The 13,043-nt window shown below is 36.8% G+C and overlaps 1 protein-coding gene across 1 annotated transcript in view; it reads right to left on the bottom strand.

The window, feature by feature from the left end:
* Positions 1 to 13,043, bottom strand: part of HCN1 (hyperpolarization activated cyclic nucleotide gated potassium channel 1) — a 186,040-nt gene that overhangs the window by 73,116 nt on the left and 99,881 nt on the right. The window lies entirely within an intron of this gene.

Below are 13,043 nucleotides of genomic sequence, written 5' to 3'. Positions count from 1 at the left end.
TCAAATACTATATCCTACAAAAAGCTGTGCATTATTTTATTAGGCAGTGACAGCAGGAAGCAAAGTAGTTCTGCAGCTGAAAACCTATTTTGGCTCTATGAAAAGAACAAACCTCAGCGTCAAAGCAAGTAGGCTGAATCTAGGTCAGAGGCTTTTCTTTTCCCAAGAACACATCTGAATTTTGCTGATGACCTTTTCTTAAACTCAGATGCCTTAAAACTGCAGGTGCTTACTAGAGTCTGCAAGACTTTGAAGGTAATATAAAGAGAAACTATTTAGCAGCCTAAACGCCACCCACAAAATGATGTCTAGGCATTTAAAATAAWAAAAAAAAAAAAGACAGACTTGGCGACTCACAAAATAATCATTTCCCTCCTCTAGCAGAGGGAGGTTAATCTAAATCACAGAAGAATATCCTGACCTTTGGGGTATGAACTTTGTATTCTGAGAGGAAGAAAAGGGAACATGCTCCTCTCTAACATCCTTGAGTGAGTTAACAGGGTGCTTGAGTAATCCTGTAGCATCCACCTAAGAGATGAGGACACTCAGKTCTCAGTTCCAGCTGCAAAGACAGGATCAGTTGGTGTCCACTTGGTCACTCTGGGTTTTCTGAGGTCACCCCAGAGCGGGGTGCAGCATCAAGGACAGCCATCAAGGACTGCTGGACACTGACAGTACGTGACAGTGTGTCAGAGTCATGATCTTGTGACACTGCCTGTGCTTCTGGACAAACAGGAACACACAGTCAAAAAGTGATTGGGCAGACTACTAAAACACATAATGATAGTTGTTTAACACCTGGGCACCAGCTCAGTCCCTCAGCTGCAAATTTCTGAACACTGAAGGAAACATCACCCCATTCTTGCTTTGGTTTGGTCTTTCCTGGGCAGCTGGTTCTGCCACCCTTGGGAAGGGAACAGGGAGATTGCAGATGTCACAGGCCACTCTGCTGGTGCCACCCAAACGAGCTCTCAGCAGCTCAGCCATTAACTGGGGCACCTTCAGTCTGTCCTCACGTTACTCTCCTTCTTCTATCCAACCTTCCACCTGTCCTATCAAGTYCAGAGGAGGGCCATCACAGGGATGAAGCACCTCTCCTGTAAAAACAGGATGGGTTTCGAGAGAGTTGGAATTGTTCAGCCTGGAGAACCTCTGGGGAGACCTTTTAGCAGCCTACCAGTACCAAGAGATGGTTTGTGAAAAAGAGGGAGAGCAACCTTTTACAAGGGCATGCAGTGATGGCACAAGARGAAATGGGTTGAAACTGAGAGTAGTTTTAGATTAGAAATTAGATATGTAAATAAATTCTTTACTGTGTGGTTGGTGAGACACTGGAACAGATTGCCCACAGAAGTTGTGGATGCCCCACCTATTGAAGAGATCAAGGCCAGGTTGAACAGAAATTTAAGAAACCTGGTCTTGTGGAAGGTTTCACTTTTCTTTAGCCAACTTGCCTTTTCCCAGTTCCACAGTAACTATTTTTGAAACAATTGTTTCATCCACAGAGCAATGGTAATGCCGCTTATCTGTACAGAAAAGCTTGGAAAACATATGGGATACATTCATAGCTACAACATAAAAAATAAGAAAGTCTCTTGCTGCAATTAATGAGTTAAACTGCATGCTTTGATTACAGGAAGACCTGCAAAATTATCCTGCAGAGCGACTAAAACATCCACCTGGTGAGTGGATCTAGCTCACAGGAGTCCAGGTTCCTCAGTTACTGAGGATGAAAATGCTCTGACAGAAACGGGAAAGGCTGAGGCAGCCCAGGCCAGAGGACAAACCCTGGGGAGAGGCCAGACACAGGATGTCTAGCACTGATGCTTCAGGGAGAGAGTCACCACAATCCTCAGCGATGGAAAATGAACAGGAAGAGTAAAAGTGCATTGGATTTTTTTATTGCTCACCCATGAATGTCTGCAATAACCAGTGGCCCCATTTGTCTCGGGTTTTGTTTGTGAGAACTGACAGTAAGAGAAGAAGGCAGCCCAAAATTTCACTTCAGCTGACTTCAGGTAGTTCACTTTGAGAGCTAAGTGAGTTGGCAGGTCTCCCTAGGCTCCCTACACAGTCAGTAAAAATCAGACTTCTGCAGATGGTGATTCAGAGTAGAATGTTAATGCAGGTGTTCTTTATCACCTCCAGGGGAGAATTTCTCTTTCCATAAGCTGCCCAGGATCCTATTCAGCTAAAGCTGCATCCATTATCTTCCTCAGCTTCCCTACTGAGTATACCTCTGTTTTCATGGATAGACTTGACATCCCATTTCTTCCTAGCTCAAATCCAGTGGAGAAAATAAAATTCCCTAGAACAGTCTCTTCTCTCAAGCTCTGGTTTTRCTTTATGATCCATGTTTTTTCTCTTGCAATTGAACTTTGCAGTCAGATCAGGACATGAGTTTGCCCTTGCAAGACTGCCAAAAGTCAGTGGGGCTCTGCAAGAGGCACTGCGGATTTGACTCTGAGAATTCTGTTCCAGCACGCTGGCTTAAATGTAAGCACACTACAGYGAGATGGTATCATAAACCACAGATAGGAGCAGGTGAGAGACAAAAAAAGATTCCTAATGAGATCAGAGGAATGCTTAGAATGCAAACACCATAATTACTTACTTATATGGATGGAGTTATACAGCAGAGAGTACACAGTGAGAGAAAGAGTTCTTGGATTCAGAGCACATATTTGTATATCCATTTATTGAAAGTRCGACATTTACTTTGCTTGAAAAAGGTGGGGAAGGATGTTAAACTGGAAGCATCTTAAAGGACTCAGATTCTAAGGAAAATCGCATGTATTTACCCCAAAATTGCATTATCTAACATGCAAATGGTTGGAAACATTTCTCAGCTAGAAGCTTCATAATAACTGGGCATCTGCTACATTTCAAGATTGATCTGATATTTTGGCATATCTGTGTAATGTTAAGTAGAATCTAAAGAAAAACCTTTTTTTTTTAGTTTGCTTTTAAAGTTGGTTTCTCAAAACAAAGTAATAGAACCACTCACTTCAGAAAAGCTCAGCTAAGCTTGTCTTAAAGTCAGTACCAGGGCAATGTTTGAGTATTTTAATGAATCTATCTAGCCAACTACAGCTCTCAGCACATATGACACTCAGTTTGAACAGTGGCAAAAAACAATCATTTGTTTTTATTGCAACCATGATTTGCATCCTCCAAGCACATAGGCCAGACAAGTTCAAGTTGAGTTACAAATAAAAACAGTTTAATAATTCTCACCAAAAATTTACCAAGTGAAGTTCTCATTTCATTTAAACTAGGTTTAAAATGTTATTGAATCTAATCTCTGAATCTAATTTCAGATCTCATGGCTATTTCTTCCTTCTGAAGATTATATTAAAAATCCCACAATTTGTGTTTAAAAAAATAAAATATATTAATATATTTTTCAAATCCAACATTTACAGTCAAAACTGAGAAAAGGAACAAGATCACTCAGTGGGAGGAAGGTCATCAGAGGATATACATCAAGTCAGCTTTCATTGTTCAGAACAGCAAAATGTCATGCTTTTGTAACTACCTTTTAAAAAAATTGAGACTGATTATTGATTAGAAACATGCATTATGTTGTATTTGGGTGTATTTTTAACAGACATCATGCATATTTAGTTTCTAATTCAGATTTTTCAAATTCTAATTCAGAATCTAATTCTAATTTAGATTCTAATTCAGTGTCACCACTGCAAGTGAATAATTCAAATGCTATTTTTCTGTCTTTAACATTACTAATGAGAAAATTTTTAAGAATATATTCAACATAGTGTCTGGGCAGAAGTCWAGATATTTTCTAGTGAGTACTTTCTTATCCCAACTCTCAAAGATTTTAAAAGCAAAAGAGCAAAAACAACAAGCTTTGTTAAACCCTAGAAACGCTTCATCTTTTATTTATCTGTACACATGCCAACTTTATGTTTCCTCAAATCATGTTGCAATGGTTGAGTGCACTGGCTCATGCCTAGAAAAAAAACAACTTCAGTTGCAGATGCTGAATTTCTATTTAAACTGTCGCATTCCTTCTTTCTCCTTCCCTTTTCACTCTGTGCATGTGGGAGGGTTTCCTTCACAAAAATTCAACAAAAATGGCCTAGATTTAGTATATTTTATTGAAATTTTAATTTATTAAAATTTAAATTAAAAAAAAATAAAATTTATTATTTAATTTATTTAAACCTCAGTCTTATTTTGCTGCCACCAAAGCTTACCATGGGTGAATAAACTTGATTTCTGAACACCTGGGAAAAGCTATATATAGCTAAAATAAACAGGAAATTCCCTCAGATATTCTTCTGTTAACACTGCTCTAGCAACATTTAGCTGAGTTTAGTTGGCCATAACTTTTCTAGTTGTATCTAACAGATAAATTTTAACTCTCATGCTGCTAAGAGATAAGCATGGGGATATTACCCATTACTGCAAAGAGTGACAAATGAGAGGTGCACTGCCTTTATTCGTGACCAGGACCCAATTACTCTTTGTAGAACTGAACTAGCAGTCTAAGTACACTGCACTTGAAAACATCTCTGCTAAGTAGACAGATGTTCAAAACCAGCCATGTTAATTCCCTCCCTATCTATACCAACATAGATAATCCTTTCTTGATTATATGTACTGTTGTCAGAGTGCTAGGATACCCTCAACTGCAACTTCATCATCTTTCAGACACTAAAGATCAAACACAGTGACTAAAATGATAAATGCGATGGACTAGAAAGGGAACATGAGTCATTTGTGAAGAATATGGGCATTATTTTCTTATCTYGTTCAAATGCCAACTGCTGGCTCTCAAAAAGATTGTTTCAAAGGAAATCTATCATGCCAGTAGTACCCCAAAGTACAGGTAATATTTTGTTATTCAACAAGACTTCATACACACATCTYTCTCTGCTCCAATTCACTTCATAGGACACTGCCACGAACTTTTCGTACTAAACCCCACCCATTCAAAACAGAGAGAAAAAAAATAATATAGTATCAATATTTTTTTTTTTAATTTTGGGGAAAATGGTTTTATWTTTTGCAGCTAAATTAGACAGATTAGTACATTATTTATAGCAGGCTTTTTAGAGAAATGCCAATAATTTCTTTTAATTATAATACTGCTTTTTTTCCTCACAGGGTTAAGAGAAACCTGCAAATTAAACATGGCATATGGGCCAGAGAAAGTCTCACAACAGGGCTTTGTTATTTTTCTTATATTATCAGTAATGTCTCCTAAAGCACAAATGATGCAAATACAAAAATCTAGAGAGCAGAAAGAAAACAAAATCTATTTTAAAAGGCAATTCAATAATTAAAGCTAATGATACAAAGAGTATTCACTGCTTGCTCTTAGAAATAATATGCAGACATCTGTACAAACATCTAGAAGATATTCAAAATTTACTCATTAGCAAAAACATTAAATAAGATGCTGCATACTTCAGAGAATATATTTCCTATAAAAAATATTTTTTATAATTTTTATTGTTTTATATTGATTTTTGAATTAGTTTAGTCTGCTCAAATGAGTCTATGTGCAGAAAGTAGTAAGAGCAGGAAAGAAGGTGGATGAGGGCAATCTTGAAGGAAATTATTCTACATTTTTAAATTAGGAAAAATACATGTAGCTACACCTAAATGAGTTGTCTACATCCCTGGCTTATATGTAAAAATAGTATGGGCAAAACCATTTCAGACAAGAAGGAGAATTAGTAGGTTAAAACAAATGAAAGAAAATATAATGTCATATATTTCCTGCTTTTCTAATGTTTTGGAAACCAGAAGCGAATGCAAATTGAGACTTCCAATTTYACAAGGAAGCTTTTAGCTTCATTCAAATTCAAATTAAAGTGAAAATATGAAATATTAACATTTCCACAGAGAGAGAAGTTCATAAATATACAGATTTAAAAAAAAAAAATTATAAAATCCTCTTTCCCCCTCTGTGATTTTGGGAATCTGGAATCCAGATCCTACAGACTATTGATATAGGTCTGGCAGACACAGACCTATATCTCAGGTTTCTCATATATCAGAGACTTGGTTTAGAATTACGTGAACCAGAACAAGGCATATTGCTGGGTTTTTTTCTGATGTGAAATGCAAGCATTCTAAATGTGCCATTTCAGATGGCCATTTTTTTATGTCTAATTGCATCCCAATAGAGACTTCTCTCCAGATGTACTTTAAATATTGGAATGAGTCAGATGTTGAATAGCCGTGTGCGGAGAATTCAAATTTGATATGGCAAAACCCATCAGTTAAAAGCAGCAGAATCAGTGCTCTTGAGAAAATCTGATTGTGATAATGACCCCTTGATAAAAATATGCAGCTCGTGCAAACCACATTTTTGTGCAGTCTTAGATCATACAGATCAAGAATTAGACTGTGCATTTCAATTAAAGTTTGCAATGAAAAAGAGGAAGATTTGCTGAAGAACAGCTGTATATGAATGGCATTCATCTGGATATATCTACACTGGGTTTATTCTGGGAAACCTGGTCTGGCATAAATATTCCAAGAGTTCAATTTTTGGATACTCCAATCACAACAGAAAAAGCCACCCATGGAGAGCTACTTCAAAATAATTATTTCACATCTATATTCCAGTTCAATCCAGAGTACCACTACATGCAGATAAACATTTTAAATTTACAGATTCAGAGCAAAGTAGACTGATCCAGCTCCCCCCAGAACAAAGGGAACACTCTCTTCAACAACAGAGAATCTGCATTTGGCCATGAGGCACTTATTACACCTCCTGAATATTTACTCTAGGGAAAATAAGGGATACAAGGTCCTAAAACTTGACAGGTCCAATTTATGTTTTTACTTTAGTTCACTTTTTTTTACTAAAGAAATGGCTTAGGGCATGCATTATGAAGTCTGTTATTTTTCCCTTGACTGTCTATCAAGCACAATACCAGACTTTACCACAATATGTGCTATTTCCTGTAGTCTTTCCAGTGTAAGGCTTACATAAAATATTTTGTAGTTTACAGTTACCATAAATCCCTTTACAATATACTGCAGCATAAGCATTTATGAGTTGTGTTGATTCTTGAGGGAGAAACATGGAAACTAAATTTTGATGACAAATAAGCAAGTTCTTCCTTGCATCTGCTCCTTGACATATTTCTACCAGCTTTTTCAAAAACAAAAGAAAAGCATGGAAATAAGTTAGCATCTTTCAAGTGTATCAATTTGCTTTTCTATGCTCTGTTCAAGTAATTGTTTCATTATTTCCATCCCATATAAGGAAGACCAACTTTCTRTCTGAAAGAAACAGGCATGCAAGGCAGCCAGCTAATTCATTAGAGAAGTCATCCTCTTTGGCACCTATTATCACATCAGCGACACAGAGCYGCAATCAAAACTTGGGAGCATGTGTCATGATTTAGATCCTTCCTCTGTCGCATTAGGCACCAATATCTACTGAAATAACTATCACCAGCAGCCCTAAATAATTACACCAATGCCACAACATTGGGTTTTCAACATTTTAGTAAGGGTAAGGTAAGGTAAGGGCTTATAACAGTAGCTGGGTTTGCAATGCTAAACAATTTTCAAAGCTGTTGGAGTTGTGTGATTGTACCTGGGAATACCTTCTTTGAAAGAAGGAATACCTTCTTTGTGTGATTGTACCTGGGAATAYCTTCTTCTTTGAAAGAAACTACCTCCCTTTTGAGGTAGTTATAATCCAAATATTCAGGTATAACCTTCCCTGTTGTTAAACTTTCAGGAAGTTTTAAACCTCCCTGTAACTGATTTTGCACCTTTATTTTTTAGTTCTAAAGGTTCTGAATTAACTTATGGCGTTAAGACAATAAAGTAACATTTATAATCTTAGAAGATACTAATGGCAGAAATAATATATAGAAGAAAAGGTCTCAATAACTAAAATCTCAATTTCCCCTGTGAGGCATGGGAAATCTAATAACTGATCTAAGCACATCAGAAATCTACTGTCAAAAATACATGCCCAAATGTGTACGAGACGTCAAAAAAAAAAAAATAGAATATTACACCAAGGAGGTTGGAAGGAAGCAAGGTGGTTGAAAGAAAAATTATTACTGCTTCCTATTCTAGACCTGCAAAAGCAGATGACCTGCTAACCTGTCAGAAAACACAAAAAAAGCATAAGCCAAAACCTATGTGGGCTTCCCAAAGCCTCAGCAATTGTTGTAAAAATGAGWACTTGATTTGTTTTCCTCTTCATTGATCACGACACACTGAATTAAATCAACAGTGTCCTCAGATACCCTATTTCTCTAGTCCCCACTGGCTTGGCATAAAATTTTGGTATCACAGTTAATGCATGTCCTCTGTTTGCATTAAACCTACCTTGTCATTTAGCATTGCATATCCACAAAATTTTCCTCTGCAGTTTATTTTACTGTCAAATCACACAAATGAATGTATTCTCCTGAGCAAATATATTTTTAGGCCTATCACTTCATGCCCAACCAGAGAAACAGGTCATTATTTCATCATCTTGATGCAGGAGGAAACCTGACCTCAGTGACTAGGTCAGTGCTGAGGGCAGGAGAGACCAGCWACTGAATTCTGAACAGCTGCACACAATAGAATCAATGTAATTATTCACTGTAGATTTAAAAAATACGTGTGTCTTAGTTCTAAGAATCTCAGTCCCATATTGCTGTTATCAGTACTACCCTTTTTCCAAACTCTGTTGTAAACAGAGTGTCTGACTTGGGCAATTTTACTAATTTTGATCTTAGTCCATCTCTGATACATAATTTCACACTTTTACCTATTCTAAGATGCATTGCTCTAACTAAACAGGCATACATAAAYACAAATACATGACTATGAAGTACATTAGAATATTAGTATACCTCATCAGATCCTCAATAATCACATGATTCCCATATGGTCCACACTTTKTAAGCACCTCATGTAAGACTACGGGATTTGATTTACATAAGTGTTTTGTGCTCAGCATTGCAAATGAAATCAGAGGAATCTTATGCTTTAAATGTGGCTCTATAATRTTTTATAATAATAAAAAGGTACTCAAAAACATTTGTGAAGAACTAAATGATGACTACTACATAATGATCAAATGCAGAAAAATCTCATGAGAAGGTAGCTTCCCTAACTGACAACCACAGTGAAGAATGTGCTAAGCTGATGCATTATCAAAAAGGACAAACCCAATGCAGAATAAAACATCAAATGACTATAATGAAATCCTTGAGCTCCACTAAGYAGAGCAGAGATCTTACTGAGAAAGAAACCCCAAAATCATTATTGTAAAATGGAAAATTATGTTCATTAGCAAGAAATGTTGGAATTAAACTTATAGTTTTGGGTCGTACACTAAATAGATCTTTTCTATATTATATATATATGTTAGCATAGTTCTTAGGGCATTATAATCCTCACAAGCTGAATTTTCTTATCAAATATTTACTTAAGTATTTCCTATTAAATATTTATTTCCATCAAATATTTATTTAATTCATTTTATAATACAAGAGACTTCCAGATTCTACAGCAGAAATTCCCAAATTCTTTTACTAGCAATGCTGATACCATCAGAGATGAAGGTTTGACTTCCTCTGCCCCTGAGGAAATTATGCAACACAAATGGGTGTCAATACAATGCAAAATCCCAGGTTACCAAATCCAAATCTAAAACACCCTGAGAGCTGCAAACAATCCAACTGCAAGGACAGAAAGGAAAAGACAAAACAAAATAAATCAGAGTACTTGAAGGGTTCTTGCTGAGCAAACATCGGCTGACTGCCAGGGGAAATGCCAGAAAATTAAGGCCTTTCCAAAGCTTTACAATTCCTTTTGGCTTTTAAAAAACTCACCATTCAAGTTAAATTCTATACCTCTCTGCTACACTTTTATCTCACAAAGGGAAGATTACAAACAAAAAGTCTKTAAAGGCCAGGGAAACAGCTTGCTTAAGGGACCATATGTTTTCCTAACCATACAACTAATTATTGCAAATACAGGCAGGAAAAGATAGGYTGGGAATCTTCAGATACTGTCAGTAATGATCTGCTGCAAGGGRTGCTTTACTGCAGGCTGTGATGTTTGTATGGCCAGATGGCATCAGTGGCAAAAAGTGCCATCTCTCATCTGCAGCTGCCTAGAAACCCTTCCCATACAAGACCTKACTAGGTGAGTTCATCGGCTGAGACTCACACTCTCATGTTGCAATTGCTGCACCTGAAACTGAATACAAAATCTTAGCTTGCACAGACTGACTATAGCAGAGGATCACTGCGTTCCTCCAGTTTTGTGTGTAGCCAGTTTCAACCACAAGTTACACTCTTAATTTTCTAAGGAATTACTRGCTCAAACTCTGAAGCATGATAAAAATGTTTCGTCTATGAGTCATTATGGAAGTACACTAGTCTAAAGCAATGCAGATCAGAAAGCTGAGCATAAACCACACAAGGAGCTGCAGATAATAGGCTTTCTGAGCCAAGGAGAAATTAGGCAGTATCATTAGGAAAGTCTGTGAAACTTCTTCAGAAAAGACCTTCTTTAGGAATGAAAAAATCTGTGTGTTAAAAGAACTCAGAACAGCATCAAASAACTATATTCCCTCTTAGAAGTAATTGATTCCTATTTTATCTGTAATGGATGGGATGGAAGTTGAATTAAAGTGAGGGGGGGAAACAGCTGTTACTTAATTTTATACTATATTTACCAGTGTTCTTATTTTTAATGACCAGAACACAGATRTTGTTGAAGATGTCAGCTCTGGCAGTCATTTCATAGCACAGTGCTAGGAACCGGCCAAGAAGGTCAAGAAGAGAGCACARATACAATATGGGCTCACAATTTTTAATACGGAAGAGAGTATACCAATGCTATTGAACAATTTTGTTGAACTATTTAGGCTGTAGGTTGGTACACTGYCAACCAGTGGCGATCTTATTCCCTTTTACAGAGAGGGTTTTACATATTACCATCTCCTTTGTATTACACTATGACATCTCTATGAACCGTTCAAAGATGAAAATCAACTAATTTGTTTTGTTTTAATTGCATTCAGTCACATTGTTCGGAGAGGTAGTAAGCAAACTTGGGTTAATTTTCTTATTCCTCTGTGACATTAAATTTATTCTATGTTTCCTTTACAGTATTTATCAATTAAAACCATGAGAATTCTTCTGTGCATCAGTTCAAACAGAAAAAACAKCTTTCAAGAGAAGGCTTTTAAAAGTTCTTGCACTCTGCAGCCTGGAGCAAAACCACTGCATAAGACAGAAGGGAACTAGGAAGTGGAAGAGTAGGCTGGGCTGTGTCAACAGAGGAGACAGCATGTCATCCTTCTGACTTCCTTTGTCATCAGATTATCTGCAAATGCTTTGACTCATGACTGACTTTCATTTTGGAAAACGACTTCTTCTGGCTGAGCTCATACACATTGGCTTGAAAAAGTCTTCAAACCAATGATCGCAATGAGTAACTCGAAAATTTTACTTTGCATCCAAACCCCATTACCAGGTACAATAATTTCAGTAACAGAAGTTCAAAATCAGAGTAGATTAAATTGTTATATGCTACATTATAAGGTAAGGTAAAAGAGTAAGGTTTCCATCTTGCCAAAGCTTTTGCAGTATCAGGAACATGAAACCCTTTAAAACTCCAAAGACAGCTGTCAGTTAGACTCTGAATACACCAGAAAAACAGATAACCATCATCACCATCATCATCATCAACATCCTTCTGTCTCCTCTATCTTTTTAGAGGATCGATATTCCATGACAGCTTCCCTGTCTGCTTTCAGTGCTAAAGAATTCATTACCAGAGCCTGGAAAGCAACCAGGAAATGTCTCATAACACCATGACACAGACAGAAGAAAGATCTAGATGTTTTTCCTAACAGTGACCTKAAATATGTTCTGGATTCCAGGCTGGCAGCCTACCACTCTTCCTCTTGCCACTGGCCTAAAAGACTGCCTATTCTGTGAACATTATACACAAATTTTTCCCCAGTGGTCATTCAACATAAACAATTCAGTTGCTGAAAAAGATTTTTTCCAGGGGCAACTTTCAGAAACGGTCATTCCAAGATTATATGGACAGCAGAGAGAGTATTGGTCCCATTAAAAAGGAACCTAAAAACCAAACCTGAATGTGAGTAGGCTGAAAGAAGGGCCTGAGAATGTTCATGGTATGTACAGCTCTCTTAAGACTGAATGTAGCTTTTAAGGAAAAGAGAGAATTTAATAGTTTGGTGTTTTATAAAAGTTAAATATTTCAATTAAGTAAAATCCAAGGCTTCCTTTTACTCGCTAGCATGATTTTRATCCAGATCTTTAAAAAGCTGGTAGAAAATTTACACTTTGTAAATGTGAATGGAAGATGTTAGAAAGCAGCACACAGAATACAGAGAATGGAAAGACGTGCCAGTCAGCACTGCGGTGACCTACTTTTATTGTAGCAATCCCATTTTTGAAGATATGTCAGTATTTTTTTTAGAAAAGCGGCACAATGAGGTGTCAGCAAACATGCTGCTTATCATTAAAGATGTTTCCYGATGACTGCAAATACTTGTCTGTATGACTGACAATCTCAGTCAAGGAGCTCCCACATTAATGTGCAGTATCACACTCTAAAGGAACAAGTACTGTTATGGTTCTACAGCAGGAATATGTGAGACTGAGTGAGGTATCCATCCATAGTAAAAGTGATGGTTTATGAATCCTAAGATTACAAAAACTTAAAAGACACGTGTTTTCAGATTACCAGAGCTTGGGGCTTATTTCTTTTGGCTATAGTCCCATTTAAACAATTTCACTGTATTTCCTATAAATATGTTCTATATACTGCTGCATTATCAGACTTGATTAAAAAAAAAAAAAAAAAAAGTATTTTTCACAGCCATTGTCCTTTATGTGGAAAGTCATTACCCGTCCTTATAAATAAAACACAATCACATTCTGTCCTTGAACATTCTGTTCCCCCACAGAAAACCATCATACAACTGAATCTATTTATCTTATTTTACCTAGAAAAAGCTTGATCTGTGTATTGGGAACATTGGATCACTA

This window comes from Malurus melanocephalus, unplaced genomic scaffold (assembly GCF_030028575.1).
Source record: "Malurus melanocephalus ecotype Western Australia unplaced genomic scaffold, MMel_1.1 scaffold_158, whole genome shotgun sequence".
In the NCBI taxonomy this organism is placed as follows: domain Eukaryota; kingdom Metazoa; phylum Chordata; class Aves; order Passeriformes; family Maluridae; genus Malurus; species Malurus melanocephalus.
Note: the sequence above shows the minus strand (reverse complement) of the source record. Positions and strands in the feature narration are given on the sequence as shown.